Here is a 21,226-nt window from a genome sequence, read left to right as displayed (position 1 = left end):
TGAAACTCTCCGCGTGAGAAGAAGCGTTTTTTCTTTGGCCTCCCTGGTGCGCGCTTCGTGTGGGGTGGCAGCAAGTTCATTGAAGCAATATCCTCTGGGAGTTCGTGAAGACTAGAGAGTGCCGGAACGGGATTGATGGAATCCTTGTAAGCCATCACCTAATAACATGAGGTATAATGTACATCAACGAGAGAATGCATCGGAACCTGACATATAGAAGAGTTATTTCTACTTATAGCACGCTATACGTATATATATCGACATATAAATACCTATAACCAGATATACGTATTTATTAATAACTATATATCGGAACCTGATCAACGATAGCAGCAGCAAGGGCATGGGGACAAGGGATTTTAAGAAAATTGAATTCCCTGCAAGTGCATGATCTCATAGCTAGCTGGACATGGTATCCCCCCCTTTGCCCCTCCGACAACATCGTATTCCCCCGTGTTAACCTTCCTCACAGCGAATCCCCCAGATTTCTCAAAGTTTTCTTGTAAGATTTCTCTTACCTTTGGTGTCAGCATAGTAGCCTCCTGTTTTGCAGTCTCCCGACGTAGTGCGAACCAAGTCATGAGAGTTTTACGCACAAACTCAACGATGTAGACAATTGGAAACTCTCGAGCTTCTTTGAGAACGGCATTGAGAGACTCAGCCACATTACTTGTCATCACATTATAGCGTTCTCCAACGAAGTAGGATCTTGCCCAGTGGCCAAACTCGATTGACTTGAGATATGCTCCACATTCAGGGGATACCCGGCAAATCTCTCCAAACACTAGGTGGAAATCCGTAATACGGTATGCCCGTGCGGCCCTCGACACCAAGAAAGAAAGAGTCTTCGCCTTGAAAATGCTTGAGATATTACGTTGCAAGTAGACTACGCATGCCGCGTGTGCTGCATTTGGGAAAACCTAGGACATAAACAAAAGATAATAGCCATGTTAGCAAGGTATATAGGGTTATCGCTTGCTATTTTTCCATATATTATGATATACCCAGAAATGTCGTATACCTTCCTAAGAGACGAGTAGATGGAAGAATGCCTGTCTGAGACGAAAGTAACAGTTGGATCATTGGGTAATATTTGCCTTAACATTGTCACGAACCACTCCCAAGCCCTATCGTTTTCACTGTCGACGATTCCAAAAGCCACCGGGAAAATTTGAAAGTTTCCATCTTGGGCGCTCGCTGTGATCACGCAACCACCGTAATTTCCTCTCAGATGCGCACCGTCTATGACTATAACCTGGTCATACACATTTTTATGGTTTCAAGCAAAGAAAAAAACTTCAGATAATCTTCACTATGACGTGACATAAACAAACATGTCAGGGTATATGTGTCTTTGACTATTACCTTGCGCATGAACTTGAGGCCGTTTATCGAGGCAGCTAGGGCGAAGAAGAGGTACTTAAACCTTTGGTTTCCCAACTCATCCACAGTTGTTTCCAGTGCAGTTAATGTCCCAGGGTTGGCAGCCTTAAGAGCATGCAAGTATGCCGGTAGAAGAGAGTAGCTATTGCCCATTGAACCTCTTGCCCCGTCAATAGCAATCCCCCTAGCTCTACAAGTTTTCCAATATGAGATTGGGACGCGGTGGTCATTTAAACAGATCCTTTGAACCTCCCCTGGTCTTGGTCCGGTCCCAGCACCCATGTATTGCGGCCTCATGAACTCACCTACAACTCTGGCGGAAGCTTGTTTGTGGTAGTTACTACGGGCTTCAATGCTGCAAGTGTGTTCCAGACAAGCACTACGGATTTGGTAGTTGTCCGAGTCTTCAAGTCGGACGACATACACCCGCCAGGGGCAGCTGTTGGCAACACAGTTGAGGAGGACCACTTTCTTGTCTGACCGGGTGTGACGAAAATGGAACTTCCTTTGAAGTGCATGGATGGCCATTTTGAACTTGAAGTCCTCCTTATTTTTATAACCCCGACCCACGAATATGTCATCTCCCTCGTACGTTGCATCGTCTATAGCTTGGTCGACAACTGTGTTTCCTGGTAAGACACATGTGAATTTTCATCAAGTTGAGAAAAAAATTCATATATAACATCTTATAACGTTACAAATCGAGGAGTTATTAATATTTATAGCAAGATATGTACGTATATAACCGGATATAAATAATGATAACGAGATATACGTTTAGATAAATAACTATAGTTTTAGATAGCAGGATATTACGACACTAAAATAGCAGGACATACGTATATATAACGAAGTCATTACCTCCATCTATGTTGTTTTCCAGAACCGGAGCTGCGTCCCTGCCAAATACCCCCATCGATAAGTCTACGCCAAAGAAAGTGTTCTCTTCGTCCGCGTAGGTGGGAACTGTTGAGGCGGAGCCAACCTCTAGGTTGGAGATTTTTTTACTCATCAAACTATCAAGCCTCTCGTTCCAGGGGTCGGGTCTCCTGCTATCACCAGAGTCATCATCCGAGTTTGAAGATGGAATTTCAAAAACGACGTAATCTTCGTGTATCAATGTCGCTGATTGAGGCTGGGACGACGAACCCGCACTGTTGGAGAGCGTAGGTGATTCCGTTACAACTCCGGCGTCGTTCTTTCGGGTTACGAACAGAATGAGGTCAGCGACATCGACTTTCATGGACAGGAAGAGGTCCATATCGTTGTCCGTCTTGATGGTCTGAGGTCTAGGCGTCCCGTCATCGACTAGAAGCATCCACGATGGCCAACGGAAATTCAGCTTTAGGCGGGTCTCCACGTCGCTGATGTTGTACTCCTGTTTTAGCATAGTGGTGATCGTATCTATGCCATCGCCTTCATGGAGCCTCATGTTGCGTTGTCTCTCATTCGGATCTTGCTCGAACCTCCATTTCCCGATACCATCACGTTCCCAGTGGCCAATCTGCACCGCCACAACTCGATGTTCCAACTCTCGTATCAGAACCATAGTACCTGCAAAATTTGAATAACAACTTTTGTAAGTTACAAATGTTTTTCTTAGCATTAAATGAGACATCAGACATAATTAACGGTTTTTAGTTAATCTTACTAAACTGAAGAGTAAATGAAGAGCTCTGTTTTTTTCTAGGCCAAATCGAAGAGTTTTTTCTGGTTTGGTGCGATATGGAAATGCCGGTGGTGGCTACTTCTTTATATAGAAGGTCAATGCTCAAGTTGTGTATCTCGTAAGATATCGAGATTAGGGGTGGGCATTTAAACCGAACCGAACCGAACCGACCCAACCCAACCGAACTCAAACCGACCTAAACCGAACTCAAACCGACCTAAACCGAACCCAAGCTTAGACTCAAACCATGTGGTTGGGTTTATTCTCAACCCAAACCGAACCGAACCGAACCGATAACCCAATGTGTTTATTTAATTAATTATTTAGTTATATTAATAACATTATAAATAACTTAAATTTTTTTTGTTTTACTTTTATAATAATTTGAATAAATGTAAAATAGATTTAATTATCTCTAAAACTCTAATCCTAAAAAACTTAGGATTCTCCTTCTAGAAAAGTTACAACTTGAACTTGATATTTAATTACTTTATCAATTTCAATGTTCAAACTTCAAAAACAATGAATTTTTTTGTTTTGTTACATTAATTGATTTTTTGAACCGAATTCAAACCAAACCGAAGTAAAACCAAACCGAACCAAACATAAACTGACCCAAACACAAACCTAACCAAACTAACTTCGGTTGAGTTTGGTTAGAGTTTTACGAAACCCAAATAAACCTAACTGAACCGAACCCAAACCGAACCCGAAGTTAAACCGAAATGCCCACCCCTAATCGAGATAATGCCTCAAGTAGCAAGGGGTCATCATTACATATCATTAAATTTTTTACACTGTACTGGGCATACATGCATTGTGCTGAGCAACGCACGGAGCTCGATGGCTGTCTTTCGTGCTACAGTGTGTAAACGTATAACGTGATACGAACATATATATCAGGACACGAAAGCCTATAATGGGATGGGGGAAAGATATCGTGGTAAGATATCTCGTAGCTGTGATTTCTTGTCTTTGCCATAATTACTTTTGCATTTAATGCTACTCTTGTAGCAACTTGGGGCAGAGAGAATTGCCAAGCCCGATACGTCTGTAGGGTCCGCCGCGATTACCGTGTATCGGATAAATGCATATATATCACGATACATATCAGGGTTGCAACACACAGTCTCTGCGCAACATTAAATGAGTGGGGGCCCACCAAATATTGCATGATATCCATGTGTCCCCTACGAAATTCTCGGAGGGAAAACTCCCGCATTTTATTTTAGGGGTATTTTCGTCAGACTTTTTTGAAACCAAAGATTTCTCTCTCTTGTTTTGCAAAGAAAAAAAAATACACTATGCCACATCTAATTATTTTTCAAATAATTAGCATACAGCTAATTCACTCTTTTTAAAAAGTAAAGAAGATAATTATAAGGAAACTATATGTATATTATGAAATAAAAATAAAAATTATAAAATTATTTACTAATTCTAATACAAAGCTACTAATTCTAAAATAAAAATATTACTTTTTCCTTATAATAAAAAAGATTCATGAATTTATACAATCTTATTGTATAATATGATAACTAAAGAAATTTTATAATCAATTATTAATCCTACAAGAAAAAAGATTCTAAATACTCACCTCTATAGATAAACAAATAGATAGATAGACAAATTAAGCATATATGGCGATGGAGGCAAATTAAGAATTATGAACGGCGATGGACATAAAATAGAGTTGTTGTCGAAGAAGCTCGACCCGATGTCGGAGGAGATAAAGAAGGTGTAAAAATAAGATCAGTTGGGGAAAGAGGGGAAGATGTGGTAACGGTGGTGTTGGTGTTGATGACGGTGGTTCAAGCTTGGTGGGGGTGGCGGTAAATATTGATGAAGGTGGTGGGTCGGAATTAGCGAAATTTAGTATTGATGGTGATGATGATTTTGATAGTTGTGGTGGTGGTCTGGTGGGTCGGAGTAGTGAGACTGGGTGGTGATACCCGACGAAGGAGAGAAATAGTGATATGGAAAAGGAAAAAAAAATATGGTGGTGAAGAAATCCAACGAGAGGGAGAGAAAGAAAAAGAAAGAGGAGATTGAGTACAAATAAGAGAAATGAGAGAAAAATAGAGATTTGAGATTTCTTGCTGGCGAGAGGAAAGAAAAAAGAGACAACGAAGAACTTATGAGTAATATGGGCCAAAAAGTGACAAGAACCATATAGCAAATAGACATTGTTTAGTTAATATTACTTTCTTAATTCTTTTTTAGTCTTAGGTTATTTAATGCATATTCCCTAATTCCTTAAGAATTTGTCTTGTTGTTTTGAGGATTTCTCATATTATCAAGTAAAGTTACATGATGTGGATATAAATTGTTTCATATTATCACAATTTTGTTTTCATCTTGACCACATTGAAATTAGAAAGTGTTATACACTCTTTCGATGGATGTAGATAATTCATTAAAATTCAATAATACACATATAAATATTTATTAAATATCATACTGTAACATATAATAAACAAAACTACAAATAGTATTTTATATTGCACATTATGCATAATTAATCTATATTTAAAGAATAATTAAAATACTACATTTTCTAAAATTAATAGATATTTTTATATAATTTTAGTTCAACTTACAAAAATAAAAATTACAAATGACAATTTCAATCGGTAACCCGTGCAACGCACGGGTCCATATCTAGTAATATATAAAAGTCGAGGCTATAAGCTTTTAAATCTGTCCACATAGAATTTTAAACCACCAATCGCGAATAGCCATATCATTAATTACATTTTCTTTATAATCTATTAATTTTCTATAATTTAGATTTTTGTAAAATGGGAAAAAGAAACATATGAATATAAAAATAAATATTTGAAAATATGGAATTTTTCTAAATATTTTGTCATCAAAATACATAAAATAGAAATAATCAATATGTAAAGTTTTTCTTTTTTAAAAATTATTAAATTTAAAAACGAAAATATTTAAAAATATTGAAAATATGGAAATAAAAATTTTGTTAATAAGAACACAAGAAAAAAATGTTGAATATTTAGTTTGAAATTTATATAAAAATATTTATAAATTTGAGAAATATGACAATATATTGAAGCAATCTATACTATATAAAAGTCGAGGCTATAAGCTCCTTAAGCCGTCCAGCTAGACATCTCATTAATTAACATTTTTAACCAAGACGTTAATTAACATTTTTAAATTTGGATATTTCTATACTAAAATATTAATTAAAAGGAAAACAAATTATCGAAAGAAGAGAAATGTGAATATTTGAAACAACAACATATAGAAATAAGATAAATGTAAAGTATAGATTACAATATTATTTTCTATATATAAAAGTCGAAGCTATTAGCTCCTGAGACAGTCCACGTGATTTTAAACGACCAGTCGCAGTTAGTCATCTTGCTAATTAACAAATTTGTCATTATGTTAATTAACATTTATAAATTCGGATATTTTCTATACTAAAATATTAATTAAAAGGAAAAAAATATATATATGAAAAGAAGAGAAATGTGAATTTCTGAAACAACAACATATAGAAATAAAACAAATGTAAAACAATTATGAAAAGAAGAGAAATGTGAATATTTGAAACAACAACATATAGAAATAAGACAAATGTAAAGTATAGATTAAAAGAAATTATGGAAAGAAGGAAATGTGAATATTTGAAATAACAACATATAGAAATAAGACAAATGTAAAGTATAGATTACAATATTATTTTCTATACATAAAAGTGGAAGCTATTAGCTCCTAAGACAGTCCACGTGATTTTAAACGACCAGTCGTAGTTAGTCATCTTGCTAATTAATAAATTTTGCCATTACGTTAATTAACATTTATAAATTCTGATATTTGCTATACTAAAATATTAATTAAAAGGAAAAAAACAGTATATGAAAAGAAGAGAAATGTGAATTTTTGAAACAGTAACATATTGAAATAAGACAAATGTAAAAAACTTATGGAAAGAAGAGAAATGTGAATTTTTGAAACAGCAACATATAGAAAAAAGAAAAATTTAAAGTATAGATTACAATATTATTTTTGGTTATATTTTACCAAAATTACTTTTTTAATAAATGTTGATGCAATATTTTCATATTAAAAGTTCATATAAAAATCGATTAATATCTTTTAAGATAGTGATTAAAAATATTAAAAATATTTATTTATTATTTTTACTTAAATTTCGTAGAAAACTATTAGTCCCTAAATCTTTGACCGTCTATTTTTTTCTAGCTATATCTTTCACAAAATATAGGAAATTTTTTATAAAAACTAAGCTGATAGTGACATGTGTATATAGAAAAACATTATTATTCTTCTATAGATATCGTCAAGTTGAAAAATAAATCCTAAAATTTCCATCGCCTCTTAGTTTCCTATAATTACCTTGATGAGAGTTTTTGTTTAGCTCATATCAAGTTCGGCGAGCTTTTTTAAAAGAAAATCTTTTTGTTTAGCTCATATCAAGTTCGGCAAGTTTTTTAAAAGAAAATCAGACGGTAAGTTTGTAGAAACGTGCATGTGCTGCCGTTTCATGGGCAGAAGAACCACACACAGCTTTTAAGTAGAATATGTAAATAACAAAAGAAAAGACCTTTATATTATTAGAGCAGAGTGATAGTTCGTTCGTAGGTTGGATGAGAAGAGAATGTGCATAGCAGTATTTTTGTGGAAACTGCATCCGCTTTTTTACTTTATTTCTGAATAGACGTGAAGATCACAACATATATGAAATCGGATCAAAAGTTACAAATTTTGATGATTCATGATTGTAATGGGCATGATGACGTTTGTGTAAATTTTCAAGAGTCACGGAGATGCTACGTTAGTGTGAAGGCGGAGTGACGGATCTATACTTTTGTCGCTCATAAGTCATAACCATGTTTTTATGCTTGAATGTTAATATATATATATATATATATATATATATATATATATATATATATATATATATTAACTCTCATCATCAATTGTTACTATCGCTTTTTGTTGTGTGTGGCTCATTTGGCATTACATCCACACCTAATGGATCTAACTTTCCTCCATCCCAGATGTTATATCCTGTGGAGATCAACCTCTATGTTACTTGGAGGTCTACACCACCACTTAATATATTATGGTTCTGTTTATTTGATTGTTTTCCATGTGAAACTGAAAGTTATTTTTATTGTTTTGGTGATAGTAGTTTTTATATTAAGCTTCTAAAATAGTCTGGTTGAGTTTGTGTATGGTAGATGTGCTAATTAGGATAGAGAATGAATCAAAGACATTGAGTGCTTACAAAAAGATAGAAAGAGTGATACCTCTCGAAAAAAAATTGTAAAGACGGAAATTCATATACATATAATGTAAGAAAAATATGATTTGTTAACAAGAAAGTATAGATAAGCTTAGTAATGTTAAAACGGGCTACCCGGCCTGTTAAGGCCCAAACCCGTTTAACAAAAAAAATTAAAGCCCGTTTAGGTTCATACCTGTTTAAGCCCGCCAAATTTATAAAGGCCCATATAGGCCCGTCTATTGTCTTTCCTGATTAAAAAAAAAAAAAAGATATACTAACTAATGCAGAAAATATACTTTTGTAAGGATCTTATATTTAGAAGAGCTATACTAACTAATGAAGTAAATATACTTTTGTAAGGATCTTGTACTTATCATAAGCTTATGAGTAAACTTTTGTAAGGATCTTATATTTAGAAGAGCTATACTACCTAATGCAGTGAATAGAGACGAAAAACAATAGTGAATTTGCAATTACAAAAATGAGAAATTCGTCGAAGTTAGACCCCACAAAAAAATTATTTATTTCATGTAAAAACTTGTCATCCAAATATCTAAAGCTAAAGAGAGAAAGCTATTAAACAAAAAAGATATACTTTGTATAAATGTTGTAAAAACCTAAATGTTGTAATAGAGTTTTTTAAAGTTGTATATTTTAATTGAACTATTTGTCATGGTAATTTTAAAATTCAAAGAATTTGAACTATTAACAATAACAATAAGTAGAAATATAAAAACATATATTCAAAAAGTTTAACAAATATTACTAATCACACAAAAAGTTATTAAAAAAATTTAAGAATAGACCCACGCGTAGCGTGGGTTCAGAACCTAGTCTATACTATATAAAAGTCGAGGCTATAAGCTTCTGAAGCTGTCCACGTGGGATTTTAAACCACCAATCGCGATCTGATATCTTGCTAATTAACATTTTAGTTATCTCACTAATTAACATTTTCTAGATTTCAGTAATTTTCTATATCAAGATATATGTAAAAAGGAAAAAAGCAAGATATATGGAAATAAAATAAATGTAAAACTTTTTAAAATAACATATGGAAATAAAAAAGGAAAAGGAAAATAGCATATCTAGATGCAAGGTGAGTTACCCTTTTTCTTTAAAAATGTAAATTTTTCTTTCTTTTTTAAAAATGTAGTTTTTTCTTTAATAGTTTTAGATATCTTCAAAAAACAAGCAACCCTAAATCTTCCACCGCTTAATATTTTGTTATAAATACTAGCAAGGTATTGCATATCAGTTCATAACTATCTATATAGCATTTTTTCGCAACATCTTTTTTAATGATGAGTGATTCTAAAGCCTTTCTTTGTGCCGTGGAAGAAGATGTGAGAGAGATCGGTGAACATGTTGAGCAATTTTTGGTTTGTGATGACGCGGCTTCGGTTAGTTCTATAGCTTTGAATTCGGGGATTCTGGAAGGTATTAGTGTGCCTGATGTTAGAAGAGAGATTATATCGTCTTTGGTTCTGGAAAATCATGGAGTTGTTCTTGAAGATGTTAAAAGACTTGTGAAGACGATTAGTTTAAGTGATTTGTTAGAGATTGAGGTTTTGAAGAGGAAAATATCTAGGTTTTATCGGTGTAATGGAAGGTTTGATTTAGCTAAGTTTGATGAACATATCGATATATTATAGGACTTGAATACAAAGTGGATGAATCTTATCAGAGATCGTTGACAAAGTGTTCAGGGTTTGCTAGGAAAAAGAGGAAATTTGGCAATGAAGCTAATCTTGGTGATGTAGCAACCACTGGTTCTACTACTTTTAGTAAAGTTTCGAAGATTGAAAATGCTAAGGAAGAAATTAGTAATGGGAAGAGTTTGTCCTCGAGGAAGAGGAATAGCAAAAGGGGTTTGAATTATAATAATGATGATGGGATTGGGAAAAGAGAAGAGTCAAAGGACTCAAACCATTTAGAAGAGAGTGAGAAGAAAGATGATTCATGTATCGAAATTGGTGTTGATTTAGGAACTCCATTGGCTTCAATCTGCAAAAGGCTCAAGGTTTATGTTTCTTCAAGTGTTAAAAGGAGCAATGGAAATGGCGAGACAGTTAAAAGAGAGAGGAAGAAAAGCAAGTATCTTTCATGAATACATGACAGATTTGTAAATAATTACTTATGTAAATAAATTACTTATGTGTATACAAGATATATAGAAATAAAATAAATGTAAACTTAAAAAAATATGGAATCTATGTAATATTAAGCCCAATCCCACAAAATATTTGATGTATTACGCCAATCCCATAAAATAAATAAATTAACTGTTAGATTATTTTTAAAAATGGCCCTTCACCTTCGTAGGCAGCCACGTACCCCAAAATCTATGTAATATTAAGCCCAATCCCAAAAAAAAAACAATATTAACTGTTGGATTATTTTTTAGAATGGCCCAAACTATAACCAACTTATTGTATAGCCCAAACTGATTTGGTCAGAACATGTTAGAACATCAGACATTTCCCTTTAATCATCTGTTCATAAAATATATTCTCATAAATATTTATTCTTTTAGTCGTTTTTGTTACATAATTACTTATAGCTAGGGGTTTTTTCATGATCAAACATGTGGTTTTAAAATATCGACTATAAGAATAAATATTTATGAAATTATAAAAAACCGAAGCTATAAATTTTTGTAACTGTACATGTGGGATGTTAAGCGACCAATAACGATTAACTATCTTATTAATTAACACTTTTAGTCTTTATTTTAGTTAATATTTTAAATTCAAATATTTTACATATTAAGATATTTATAAAGAGAAAAAAATAATATATATGTAAGAGAAATGCAAAATTTTGAAAAACAAAATATGAAATAATAAAAATTTAAAAGATTTAAAAAAATAGATCTCATTCCAAACGATACATAATCATCGATAACTAAAACATTACCTTTATACAAAAGTGGTAACATATGGTTGATAATATGACAATTCGCTAAAATCAAATGTCAGATAATCTCACGAACATGATTATATGTTAATATGGTTCTTAGATTATATGTTAAATTCCAAACGATTAAAAGTTCAATCGTTCAAAAATATTTCAAAGGAAAATTTCCAAAAACCTAAAATAAGTTAATGTTAGTATAAGAATTATTGAGTTTTAGTTTAAACGAAAAGGAAAAATACTACTAAACAAAAGAATGGAAAAATATTCAACCAACAACACACGGAAAAATAAGTTAGTGATGGTCGAAGAAACTTAGTTACAACAAAAGGGAACAATTCTACTTAGCCTTCAAAAAAAAAATAGAAAAGTTTCTAAATTCTAAAGTAGTTACGTTGTTTTATGTATAAATAGCCATTTAATACTGATAATAGAACATATATATACTTGAATGATCTAAACGTTTAGTCATTGATAGATCAATCAAAGAGCTTATTGAATTACAAGTGGTTTTTGAAGAGTTAGGAAAAGATTTACCAACAACGAAGTTGTTGTTAGGGTCATCCACTTCTAGGAAGCACGAAACTTATGGAGCTTGAGCTGCTGCTCATCAACTGAAAGATAATTGAAAATTTATTTATGTTTCACCGTCTCATAAGTAAAACATTCTCAACCTCGAAATAATTTATTTATGCAGTTAACCGTAATCCAAGCATTCATTACGGCAAACTGAATATGCCGCTACGAGGGAAATGACAAACCTAGTTTTGTCTACACGATTAATTTTTTTCTTAATCAGCGATACGAGTCTAAGATTGGTGGTTTCAAGCTGAGAAAATGATAAGGAATCGTGACATGAGAGAACGATAAGGAATCGCGACATGAGTGAACGATAAGGCGTCTTCTGGGACATCGTGGTTTTCCCAATTCACAAAAATCAAATTAACTCTTGCGGTTAAGCGTTAAAATGGGGAGGTGTCACCCTGGCTTTTAAGTAAAAAATATATTACTCTATAATTTCTTGATTAATAGCAAAAAATTTACTAACTAAGAGAAACACATGTATGCATATATGTGTACATATTTTGGTAGTTTAAATTTCTAATATTTTTATAATATTTACTAATAGCAAAATCTTTAATAATATATAACAAGTATGAGAAAATAACACATGATAATTATAACATAATTTTAAATAACATAAATGATACTAAAAATATATATAAAAGAACATTTATGTTAAAAAGAATGAAAAATACAATATTAGAGTATTTTTACATTACTTATGTCAATGTATAGCTACTAAAATGATCAGTAAGCCAAAAATATATATTAAAACAATCGATAAATACAAACCCCCGCGTAGCGGGGGTTAATAACCTAGTCTATACTATATAAAACTCGAGGCTATAAGCTTTTAAATCTGTCCAAGTAGGATTTTAAACGACCAATCGCGAATAGCCACTTCGTTGGTTAACATTTTTCTATACCATGTTAATTAACATTTTTAAATTCTAATATTTTCTATACTTAAATATTAATAAAAAGGAAAAGAAAAACAATATATGGAAAGAAGAAAAATATGAATTTTGAAATAAGAAAATATAGAAATAAGAAAAATGTAAAGTATAGATTTCAATACTATTATGCAGCGAATATATTTTTATTTGGAAATTTTCTAACTAAAAAATGTAAAATTACAGAAAGTAATTATGATGGTTTACCCTAGATATTAAACTATAAATACTGAACCTCGACCACCCAATTAGTATTCAGTTTCAAACGAATTTACTATTATGCGGCTTTGATTTTTTTTCTCGTGCTACATATTTTTTTTTTTTTCTCTATGAACTATAAACAAATATTTTTTAATTTTTCTGATTTTAGATTGTTTGATTTGTATTTCAGGTTACACTAATGAATCGATTCATTCAATTGTGACTTTTAAAGAAATTATAAGGTATTATTGATCCAAAAATTTATGTAGCTTTCAAATTGTTTCCTCGTTTGGATATTGTTAATATCTTTATGTTAAATATATGCATGAAAAATGGTTGGCATGTGGAAATCATAGAAATCAAATAAAAAAGTGAAAAGAATTATATATTAAAGAAGAATGATTATTTATATTATGCAGTCCTTTTTATGATTGGCTGATCTTTTAAAAATAGATCTTCTTAATCGGCGTGTTTTTACCTAAAACGACTTATATTATGAAAATGAGTAATTTTTAAAAGATGACAATTATATTAAAGATGACAGGTGACTATTTTTTTTTGTGTAATTGTCCGTATTATTTTTGATTATCTTTTTATCATCAATAAGAAGACAAGTATGAGGGAGAAAATTTAAATTTTATGAAGATTCTATTGTTATTCAATTTAAGATTTTTCAAAACTCTATCAAGGTTTGATGTTATTTATTTATGTATTTGTAAATAGTAATCTAAAATCTTCATAAATTTGGAGTTATTGGAGACCATGATTTTATAAATTTAAAGTTCTAAAAGCTATAAAAATTTCATAGCTTAAGTCGAAACCACTAGCTTATATACCATATAAAAGTCGAAGTTATAAGCTTCTGAAACTATCCACAAAATTTTAAAAGACTAATCACGATTAGCCATCTCGATTATTGGCAATTTTAGATTCTAATAATTTTCTATATTAAGATACTTATAAAAAGGAAAAAACAATATATATATATGGAAACAAGAAAAATTTAAACTTAAAAAAAAACATATTGGAAAACAAAAAATGTAAAATTTTGTTATTAGAATATATAAAATAATATCAATAGAAATTTAAGATACTTATAAAAAGGTAAAAAAAAATATATATATCTATGGAAACGAGAGAAATGTAAACTTAATAAAAAATTTATTTAAAAAAGAAAAATGTAAACTTTTATTATGAGAATATATAAAATAATATCATTATTAGTCTAACCAAATTTGCCAATATCCCATCTTATTCACAATTAGGGGTCGGTATTTTAGTTTGATGTCGAGTTAAATTTGATTCGGTTATTTCGATTTTAATAAAACATCAAGTCTCTAATCAAAACTCATGTTTTTCATTTTAATTCAGTTTGGATTAATTTGGTTTGGCTTGATTCGGTTTGTTATTTAAAATAAATTATTTATAAAATTGAAAGAATGACAATAAATTGAAGCAATAAAATAGAAATTTTATAATTAGGATATATAAGTATAAAAATTAGAATAGAATAATCAATCAAGGGTTATGTGAAAAAAATCAAAAAAAAAAGGTATACAATATATACATGTAACATGTGTAACTTTATTTATTTGTTTCTTTTCATTTAAATGTTGATTGGTAATTTTTCATGTTTCAAGTTTGATGTTCGGATATTAGATCATTTTAATTACTAAAATTTTGAAGTCTTTTTTATATACTTGAGTAAAATATGACACCTCATATTTGTAATATTGTTTATACCAAATTTTATCCTATAAGGTTTATTTTATTAAAACAAATTTTTAACCCACATAAATGATACTAAAAATATAAATAAAACAACATTTATGCTAAAAAGAATGTAAAAAATGAAAAATTATTGTAATTAATTGATTAATAAGTCCAAAAATATATTTAAATAATCAATAAAAGTAAACCCCCCGCTACGCGGGGGTTATAACTTAGTATGTATATAAAATTCGAAGCTATAAGATTTTGGGGCTGTTTACGTAGGATTTTAAACGACCAATCGCGGTTAGCCATCTCACTACTTAACTTTTTTTAGATTTGATTAATTTTCTATATTATAGATTTTTGTAATAAAAAAAGCAACATATAAAAATAAAAGTAAATATTTGAAAATTTGGAAAATGTTTTAAATATCAAAATGAAAATTTTTTCGTTTATAAAAACTTATTAAGTTTATAAACGAAAATATTGAAACAATGGAGAAATAATTGAAATATAAATTTTGTATCGAAATACACAAACACAAAATAAGTTTTTAGTTTAAAGTTTATTAATTAAAAAAAAATCTTTATGAAAAAATAATCAGTCGTTATTAGTCTCACTAAATTTATAAGTACTTCATCTTTAATAACAACAGCCATTGAATCATAATAGCTATCTAAGTTATTGTTATTTTAAAGATTTATGAATTTTATAAGGAGACTCACAAAAATGCCCCTTTTTCAATACCCCTTTTCAAAAATGCTCCATTTAGCTATCCATTTTTAAAAATACCCTTTTTTATGTAGAAAATGACTAAATTACTCTTCTTTTAGTAAAAGACATCACAAATATATAAGGAAAACACGAGAATGTGCACACCTCAAAATTAAAAATTTAATTTTGTAAAAACTTGTAAAACCTTTAAAATACCTTGTAAAATGTTCCCGAAAAAAATTTTCCCGCCAAAAATTTTTTTTTGCGGGAAAGTGATTCCGCAATAATTTTTGGCGGGAACAATATACAAGGTATTTTAAAGGTTTAAAAGGGTATTTATAAAGTTTAACAATGTATTTTAAAAGGTTTTACAACGTATTTATAAGGTATTTATAAGATATTATAAGATTTTACAAGCTATTTTAAAAAGTTTTACAAGTTATAAGGTTTTACAAGTTTTTTATAAGGTTTTAAAAGTTATAAATACCTTATAAAACCTAATAAGTACCTTGTGAAACCTTTTAAAATACATTGTAAAAACCTTACAAAACACTTGTAAATACTCTGTAAAACCTTTAAAATAACTTGTAAATTTTCCCACCAAAAACATTTCGCCATATAAATTGCGGAATCACTTTTCCCGCAAAAAAAAAAATTTTGGCGAGAAAATTGCGGGATCACGTTTTCCGCCAAAAATTTGCGGGATCACTTTTCTCGCCAACAAATATTTTGTATTTTGTGGACCTAATTTTGCTTCAAATAAGGGTAAAATGGTCATTAAAATTAAAAGAGGGCAAACTTGAAAATGGACTCTCAAAAGGGGTATTTTTGAAAAGGGGTATCTCAAAATGGGTATTATTAACAATTTCTCAATTTTATATTAGAAATATTTATAGATACGAAAAATATGACTAAATGTTGAAGCAACATGTATATAAATTTTGTTATTGGAATACATAAAATAATTCATATTAATCTCACAAATTTGTTTATATTCTATTTATACATTTATTAAAATCTATCTATATATCCACACATAAAATTATTAGCATCCAATCACAATGATCTATCTTATTAATTGAAAGTTGAAGTCAGTGGCAGAGATAGAAATTTATGTTATGGGGGTCAAAAAAAAAAATTAATATAAAATAATACACTAAAAATTTTGATATTTTTTATCTGGTGTTTTGTAAAAACTGAAATAATATTAGGTGAGTAGTTCTTTTATTTGAGGAAAATTATGGGCTAAAATTTTAGTGAGAATCCAACTTTCAAATATTTGGACTATTTTTCTTTCATGTTGCAACATTAATTTGTATTGGGGTCAAAATTTATAATAAACTAGATTAGGAACCGTCCATTTTAATTTTTTTAATTAAAATCAAATTAAAAAAATATATTAAATTAAAATTAAATTTGGTTAGCGAAAAATTAGTTATATTTTCATTCTTTTGCCTTAATACAATAATTTACGTTTCTATACTTTAAATTTATTGTAAGGTTTATTATAACAGTCTAGTAAATTTCAATTATCAAACACCAAATTATTGTCAATTATTTATCATTATTATTATTGCCAAAACGCAGTTTTTCTTTTTTTTTTGTCAACAGCTTTATTAGATTGGCTCAAATTAGCCAATGTGTAGGAATATTGTTTACATAAGTAGAAAGATGCAGTAAGGTACGAACATTTCGTGCCAGTTTATCCGCTTTCACATTCAAATTTCGGGAAATTAGCGATAAAGAGAAAAAATCAAACTCTTCTTTGTCGCTCTGAATCGCCTCCAAGTAAGTCGTGAACGCTGGCCACTCTTGCGGGGAAGACACCATCTTCACCAGATCGGAGCAGTCTGTAAGGAAAGCTACTTCTCTTTTGTCTTCACGTAGTTTTTCATTCTCGCCAAAGATAATTTAACAACTTTCTTAGAAAATATATTAAATACAAACAACATGTTAAATCATGATCTTATTTACATCTATTATTAAATTTACTATTTACTTTCTACTAAATTTTTTTTCCATCCAATTATTTTTGATGTTGAAATATGTTCTTTAACACTACCTACGAAATGTCTCTATGAACACATTAATCCAAATGTATGAAAGAAAGTATTAAAATCATCTAATAGTGTGCTATATTTCGTTATTGTATTCATAAATATACATGATACACAGATGCGATTGTCGTTCTCTTTGTTAATATCATCTGAAATTTATGATCGAAGACTTTGTAGTTCTTATTGCAATCTTGCACATTAAAGTTGCAAATTTCGATAAGATTTCCTTCACATAATTGAGCACTAAACTTTTCAAATAGAGAATGATGTACAAAGCCTTGAATAGTATTGTTCTGTTTTGAAATAAATTAAAATTTAGATAAATAAATAGGATGATATTTAGGTTTAAGGAAAAAAAAAACTTTTTCATCAAGTAAGAGAAAATTTATTCATGTAAGCTCATTGTTTTCTTATAATTTCTCGTTTTCCACTTTCTTCTACCGTTCGACGATAAGGACCTTTTTTTGTTTAGCTGATCTAGTGGTATATAATCTTTATTGGTATTTTGAACTTGTGTCCTCATTTTTTGTTTGAAAATTAAAAGAAAAAACTGAAATTAGAGATAATTAAGTTTAAAGAACAACCAAGAATGTACTGACATAGATCAGCCTCTTAATACAGTTGTGACAAATATGTATCAATATAACATATGACGTAGATATTAAAATAGAACATATGACCTCTAGATAAAAATTTTAGCCCTGGGCGTTCGGTTTGAACCAAAGTAAACCGAACCGACCGAACCGAATTTTTCGGTTTCGGTTTCACCTTTATTCTTAGACGATAACCGATCGGCAGAATTATAATTGGGGATCGGTTCATGGTTCGGTTCGGTTCGGCAGAGGTTAACCGTACGGTTTTCTCGGTTAAAAGAGACACCCTATAAAAACCAAAAAAACCTTCTAACGTGATACCTTCTTTTCTCCTCTTCTTTATTCCCTTAGTTTCTTTGACCTTCTTTCCTCTCTTCTATTTGCGGCCCCAACATCACTAATCCGATTTTACATGTGAATCCTTCATCACTTAACTTCATCAGATTCTCCATTTGTTCCGCCGGAGATATCACAAAACGGACGGATCTATTCCGGTATTTGTTCTCACTTTTTCTCTTTTCATTATTTATTATGGAGATTAGAATGATTAAAAACCATCTTTGATTTCTCTTCACTAACAATAACTTTTTTTGTTGCTTTTATCACGATGGTTAGGGTTTGGGACATGTGGCTCCTCAATAGAGATCGAAACAACAACCTTGAGGTTCCATGGATGATTTTCAAGAAAGGCTCATCAGACGGAGACATCAAACCGCCGTCGCCGCCGTCAAACCCTAATTGTTAATGGGTTGGCGGTCTGGGCTTTGTAAATTTTGCTGAATTGGGTTTTATAAATTTTGCTAAATTGGGCTTTGTAAATTTGCTAAATTGGGCTTCTTATTGGATTTAATTGGTTTATTGTAATTTTCTGAGCCCAATATCCTTGATTTTGTGTAATTCGGTTCAAATAAACCGAATTAGAAAAAATTCCGTTTACTACGGAATTGATTTTAGTTTCCATAACCGAACCGAAAAAACGAGAACCAAACCGAACCGAACTTTTATTCGGTTCAATTCGGCAGAATTTTTGATAACCGAATAACCCGAAAAACTGAATATACCGAACCGAATAAACCGAATAAACCGAAAAAACCGTTTGCCCAGGCCTAATAAATTTTCTTCAAAAAAAAGTTTTATCATTAGAATGAAGTTAAAGCAATGGTGGTGTTTTTGTAGAAATATTTTGTTTGATGAGAAAATATGATACTATCTGTTTGTTTATATAGTGGTGAGTATTTAAAATCTTTTTTCTTAGGATTAATAATTGATTGTGTAATTTCCTTAATTATCGTATTTTATTAAATAATTGTATAATTTTTTAAATCTCTTTTTAATTTTGAAGGCAAAAGTGATATTTTTTCTTTTATATTAGTAGTAACTTTAAATTAGAATAAGGAAATGATTTTATAAATTCTATTTTCATATAGTAAGAAATATCTATTGTTTCCTTATAATTTTTTTTTTTACATTTTTAATTTTTTATGTAGGATATATAAGTATAGTTTCGTTGTAATGATCTTTTTACATTTTTAAAATTTTTCAAATTTATAATTTCTTACAATTATCCTCTTATATTATTATTGAACACGTGTCAAAATCTGAGATCGATAAAGTTGATACGTGTCACGATCCTATGAGTTATTAACTTTGAAAATCATACTTTATATAATAAGATTGGGGTCATTAGAATTATTGCTAATGACATATAATGGATTTTTGAAAATTTATGAGGGTCAACTGACCCCCCTATCAAAGCCCTGCCTCCGCCACTGGTTGAAAATATATAAAAGCCAAAGCTATAAACTTTTGAGGTCATGCATATTGGATTTAAACGATAAATAGGGATTCGCCATTTCACTACTTAATATTTTGAGATTTTAATAATTTTTATATTAAGATTTTTGTATAAATGAAAAAACTACATATTGAAATAAGAGAATTATTTAGAAATATGAAAATTTTCTAAATATAATTTTTGATGAAAATATATAAAATAAATAATCAAAATGTAAATTTTTCTTTTTAAAATTTATTAAATTTATAAACAAAATATCAAAAATATGAAGAAATTTCTAAATATAAGTTTTTACTTAATCATAAAAAATATAAGCCTTCCCATCAATTTATTAATTTAATATTTTCTATACTAGTAATTGGATAAAACAAATATTTCTGAAAAAAGAGAAAGAAAAACAATATATGGAAGAAAAGAGAAATAAAAATTATTGTTGTTGGAATACATAAAAATAATCCAATTTAGTCTCACTAATTTTTTAAAGATTGTTCACATCTATGTTGTCAAGCAAGATATACATATATTTGTAAAGATACAAGCCCATTTGATTATTTTTCCATGTAAGAAAAAGTTTCAATTGGATATATATTATTGTTTAAAGAGTTTTAGATAAAACTTCTATTGTCGATCGATTATTTTCATGTTTATGGTTTTGTATTAGAATACTGAATGAGTTTAGTCACTAAAATATTTGGAATAAAGTTACATAATTTAGTGAAAAGAAAGTAGATGTAATAAATTGTATTAGAATATTGAATGAATTTAATCACGAAAATCTTTAAAACAAATTTACATGTGTAGATTAAAAAAATTTAGATATATAGTAAAGATGAGTAAGATAATTAATTGGTAAAATATGAAACAAAATCAATGATAAAATGGCATACACAGTCAAAATTTTATGTTTTAGGCAAAAAAAAAAAAACTCAAAAACATATTTGTTCTTAATTATTATGAATATTTTGAAAAAGTTTAGGTGAATTATGTGCATGGAAAAGAAGAACCAATTACGTTTCGGTATCTATATCTATAAATATTGTGTTGACTAATTAAAAGATTTTCTTTAAGAGATATAAAAGCACTTTGATATGATTGCAAATCACTAAAAATTGTTGAGATGATAATGAACATTACATGTATATGAATACCATCTAAACATTGAAGTGAAAAGAGAAGAAAAATACAAAAGAAGATGTTATCGGTTAAGATTTTGGGAAGAAAGTCAGAAAAAAAATATAGATAAATGGAACAGAGATGACAATATAGTTCTCTGTGTATGTGTGTGTGGGGGTGTGGGGGTGTGGGTGTATTAATAATTTTATTATGATATTGTTGATATGATCTTATTATCTTTATAGTCACATTTGATTACTAAGAATAATAC

The 21,226-nt window shown here is 29.9% G+C and overlaps 1 long non-coding RNA gene across 1 annotated transcript; it reads left to right on the top strand.

The window, feature by feature from the left end:
* Positions 1-18,370: 18,370 nt before the first annotated feature.
* LOC110225031 lies at positions 18,371-18,922 on the top strand. Its single transcript, XR_002329452.1, has 2 exons — positions 18,371-18,541; positions 18,663-18,922. It is a non-coding gene; the product is annotated as an uncharacterized LOC110225031 (long non-coding RNA).
* The last annotated feature ends 2,304 nt before the right edge of the window (positions 18,923-21,226 follow it).

The sequence above is a fragment of the Arabidopsis lyrata genome, assembly GCF_000004255.2.
Source record: "Arabidopsis lyrata subsp. lyrata unplaced genomic scaffold ARALYscaffold_1, whole genome shotgun sequence".
Taxonomy (NCBI): Eukaryota; Viridiplantae; Streptophyta; class Magnoliopsida; order Brassicales; family Brassicaceae; genus Arabidopsis; species Arabidopsis lyrata.
Note: the sequence above shows the minus strand (reverse complement) of the source record. Positions and strands in the feature narration are given on the sequence as shown.